At 38.0% G+C, this 4,873-nt stretch overlaps 1 pseudogene; it reads left to right on the top strand.

Moving 5' to 3' along the window:
* LOC103378215 (extracellular calcium-sensing receptor-like) overlaps positions 1-777 on the top strand; it is a 3,001-nt pseudogene extending 2,224 nt beyond the window's left edge.
* The last annotated feature ends 4,096 nt before the right edge of the window (positions 778-4,873 follow it).

Raw genomic sequence — 4,873 nt, 5'->3', positions numbered from 1 at the left:
ACATTAACTTGTCTGGTTGTTCTGGTCATCTTCATTTATTATCGCAGCACACCTATTGTTCGTGCCAACAACTCAGAACTCAGTTACCTTCTGTTGATGTCTCTCAAATTGTGTTTCTTGTGTTCACTGCTCTTCATTGGACGACCCCAACCACTGACATGTCAACTAAGACATGCAGCATTTGGCATCAGCTTTGTGCTGTGTGTCTCGTGTATTCTTGTGAAAACAATGGTGGTCCTTGCTGTCTTCAAGGCCTCCAAACCAGGAGCTGAGGCCAGTTTAAAGTGGTTTGGTGCCGTTCAGCAAAGAGGAACAGTTCTTGTTCTGACATGTTTTCAAGCTGTAATCTGCACTGTCTGGCTTGTCTTGGCTTCACCTGCACCACATAAAAACACAGAGTATTACAGTGACAAGATAGTGTATGAATGTGCCATTGGCTCCACTGTTGGTTTTGGAATCTTACTTGGTTACATTAGTTTACTAGCAGTCCTCAGTTTTGTGTTAGCATTTCTGGCAAGAAAACTTCCAGACAGCTTTAATGAAGCTAAACTCATTACTTTCAGCATGCTAATCTTCTGTGCAGTGTGGGTGGCCTTTGTTCCTGCCTATATCAGCTCACCAGGCAAATATGCAGATGCAGTAGAGGTGTTTGCCATTCTTGCCTCCAGTTTTGGCCTATTGGTGGCACTGTTTGGACCTAAATGTTATATAATCCTATTGAGACCAGAGAGAAACACAAAGAAAGCCATAATGGGTCAAAGACACTAATCAACTGTATTTATTTATAGTATTAGCCTCAGCATAGGGAATTAGAAGTGAAAGTTAAGACTAATACCTTTTGTGTTTGCAAGATATATGAATTGGTAATTTACCTAGGCCATCTTCATTTCTTTTCTTATAGACCTGTTTTTAAACAGAAAATACTCCCTACTTGTGTTCACATGTATGAGTGGTTACATATGAAATTTGAACAGCATGCGGGGGGGAAAATTGAAAATATTAGTAAGAGAAGGAAATGGCATTGTAAATATAAACAATGTAAGGAATCACTTCTTTTTATGGCATGATTAGAATCTTGACAGTTTAATCCGGTACTTTCAATAAAAAGAGGTTTGACTCTTGTATCCAAGGTCACAGAATCAAATAGATCTTTATTTGCATATGAGACCTGGACTACAATGTTGATAAATAATTGCAATAAAAAAATGAATAAATAAAAACATCTCATATAACACAATAACACAAAGACATAGCAAACTGCAATAATTTAAATGATCAAAGATTTTAACTAAATTAACAAAATGTTCAGGTATGTCGTATTCCACAGGTGTCATACTTAAATTCGCACAAGGCCAAATATAGAAACTGGGACAAAGCTATATTATTTATTAAAAATATATTAGTTCTGGGAACTGAACTTTTTTTAATACTTATATTTTAATATTTATTAAAAAATTGACTGAAAATGTGGCTTTTTTTCCCCCTTCTCTCCAAATATGTAATTTTGGATTTTTTTTTAAATATGGAAACAAACTTTAGTTTTGCATGAACATCCAATCTGGAATGACCTTAGCTTAATATTATAAAGAAGTAAGAAATTAAATTTGAAATAGGACACACTAGTGGTATTTGTTTCTCATTATGTCTCTCCATCTCTAGCCTTTAGAGTTCAGGCCAACAAAAGAACAACCAAAAATGTATGTGCTATAATATCGTGCATACATCGCTAATACTACAGATCCTGCCGGTATATAGTGGCTATATAAGGGCGGGCCAGCTCTAATACACATTTGATATGTTCTCATGGGCAAAACAAAACTTTCGACACCTGCTGCAAATGCCACAAACCGGTTTGCGGTAACTATACAAAAGGAGAAACAAGTCACGTTTTGAGAGGAACGGAGGCGGACATCAGTGTAAATAGTTCAAATATATCAGCGTAAGTTTGAGTTTATTGTTATTGTTGTTCTCAGTGTTGAAATATTAATTAATCAAATATGGTTATATTCTCCCAGGAAGCACCAAACCCAAGGTAGCTAACTGACCCCACGAGAGAGCTCTGGAGGCAACGCAAGCAAGGTGAAAGGGAAATGGCTACAGTACATGCTAGGCTAAATGCCCTGCTATCGGTCCACCAATGACTTACCTCCTGCTAGCCAAACTGTGCCCCCTTGAAACAAACTGGATGAGCTACGAGCTTCAACAGCAAATTAGAAAAAAGTGCTGTGCTCTAATTTTCTTTAAGACCAGACTTACAAGCGAGGTCCCGGAATGCGCCGTGCAGCTAAAGACCCACTCCACACACAGAGGGGATCAGACCCCAGCCTCTGCTAAGAGTAAAGGGAGGGTAGGTGTGTTTGTGTGCTTATTAACATAAGGGATGGGGTGATGTAGAGACTGAATTTTTACTGCTCCTATTATCTACCCTTGGAATTCACTGGTGTGTTTTTGGCCACTGTTTACATCCATTCACGAACAAATTCCTCAGCAGTGCTCAGCAGTGTACTCCATGACGTCACTGCGCTACAGACTTCTAATACTGACACCGTTTTTATTATTGCCAGCAACTTTAACCAGTGCAACCTACGTACTGTGCTTTCCAAATATTACCAACATGTTGACCTTTCCATCTGAGACCCAAACACACTGAACCATGTTCAAAGGAACATATGTGGTGCATACAATAAATTAGGAAGCAGGTTCAGTGAGAAACCCATTGCAGGATATGATTGGTCTCCCCATAGGAGATTCAAAGGACTTATGGACCTTAGGCAGGGTATTCGATGATGGGCACATAAAGTCATGTTCTTGTTTTGAAATCCTTCTGACCTTCTTAGCTTCGTACAACAGTTCCTAGCAAGTGTCAACCTCAAGGCCCAGGGGAAAACTTTGGCCAGCCAAGTTTCTTTTTGGTAGAGCCCGTGAGAGCTTCGAAAGCATTTAATAAGGTTTATGTAGCGGAGTTCCTTAACCTGATAAAATAAGTGTTTTGGGTAGCGGAGTTCCTTAACCTGATAAAATACGTTTTTTGGGGGGGGTTTTTACACAGCAATGAACAATATTTGTAACTTGAAAAAATAATCAATTGCAGAAACATTTAATACATTATGGAGTAGTTACATCTATACAGTATTATATTGGTAATATGGCCCCCAGATGGAAATCAGTTTAACACCTGTGGTCTATAGAATTATAATATATTCTTTCATAGTAGATGGGATTGTTCAGATGTCCCGAGACATCTTCAATATATTTTCTTCTGTCTGATCAATAACCTACATATGAAATTGTTGTAATTATTAACTTTTTTCTTAAGAGTCAGTATGTTCTGTTACTCTGGAAAATACAATCATATTGTTTAATGATACTAATTTTGACAAGTAGGCTTTTATATAAGTCTAGAAATCATAGGTGCATTAAGAAGAAAATGCTTTATTAATAAAAGGAGTTCATGTTTATTCATTTTAAACCTGAATAGACATAATCAACACTGCACTGTGTCAAAAGAGATGACTGCAAGGTCCAGCCTCAAAAGTCTCTCCCACATGGGTGGACTTACCTCAACAGAACAACATGTTGGGAACCTCAAATCAAATAAATAGAGTTACACAGTGATACGCCTTCACTTGGTGGAGGGGAGAAGTTGAAGAAAAGCCATGGTATCATTTCAAGAGATTAGTTTTTTAATAATCTATGTCTGTGTTTTCACAGTTAGATTTCCCTCTATGTATTCATTCACCTGTCAGTTACAAAAAGAGTTTGACCTTCATGGGATTCACCAGACAGGAGATGTAATTCTAGGAGGAATGTTTTCAGTCAATTTCTTTTCTACCGTTCCTGACCTGTCTTTTACTTCAGAGCCACAGGAGTCTGTCTGCTATGGGTGAGTGAGTGTCTGAAAAACTGGTAAAATATCATCTCATTTGTTTATATATTTTCTTTTAAAAAATGTATGTTTACATCTGTTATTTTTCAGTCCTAAACACATGAACAAATTGTATTAATTTATGTTATTGTGTTAGTTTTGATCCTTCAGGATTCAGACAGGCTCAGACCATGGCCTTTGCTATTGATGAGATTAACAGAAACCCCAACCTGCTCTCTAATGTTACTCTGGGATACAGTCTCTATGATAACTGTATTGAATTGGCAAAAGGATTTCGTGCAGCAATGTCCTTAATCAGTGGTCAAGCAGGAGAGATGGCATCAGAGGAGACCTGTGTAGGTCTTCCAGTCCTAGGGATTGTTGGTGATTCTTTCTCTACATCATCTATTGCCATCTCCAGAGTTCTAGGTTTGTACAGAGTCCCTCTGGTAAGTGAATTACTCATTGTACTTAAATGCATTGTGGAGGACATAACTTGAGATGTCTAAAAGAAATATATATATGCGTGTGTGTGTGTGTGTGTGTGTCGTCTCTGTTTCTTTAGGTCAGTTATTTTGCCACATGTTCCTGTCTGAGTGACCGAGAACAGTTTCCATCTTTTTTTAGGACAATTCCCAGTGATTCATTTCAGGTATAACAGTATATCTAACTCATGATGCATAGAATAAAAAAGATTTAAGACCCTTCTCTAAAACAATTCAATAAAAAATATTAATATTTTTAGATTTGTAGAGTGTTGTGGTACCAAATAACACCACTGTGTCCTTGTAGGTCCGTGCTATGATTCAGATTCTAAAACACTTTGGTTGGACTTGGGCAGGTCTGCTAATCAGTGGTGACGACTATGGAGTCCACGCTGCTCGAGCCTTTCTCTCTGACTTGGGTCCAATTGCAGGAGGTTGTCTGGCTTACATTGAAGTTTTACCTTGGGGAGACAACCGAGCTGAACTGAAGAGAATAGTTAATGTGATGAAGAAATCTACTGCT

This window comes from Cynoglossus semilaevis, chromosome 4 (assembly GCF_000523025.1).
Source record: "Cynoglossus semilaevis isolate Cse_v1.0 chromosome 4, Cse_v1.0, whole genome shotgun sequence".
NCBI lineage: Eukaryota > Metazoa > Chordata > Actinopteri > Pleuronectiformes > Cynoglossidae > Cynoglossus > Cynoglossus semilaevis.
The sequence above is the reverse complement of the archived record's forward strand: the minus strand, read 5'-3'. Positions and strand labels throughout refer to the sequence as shown.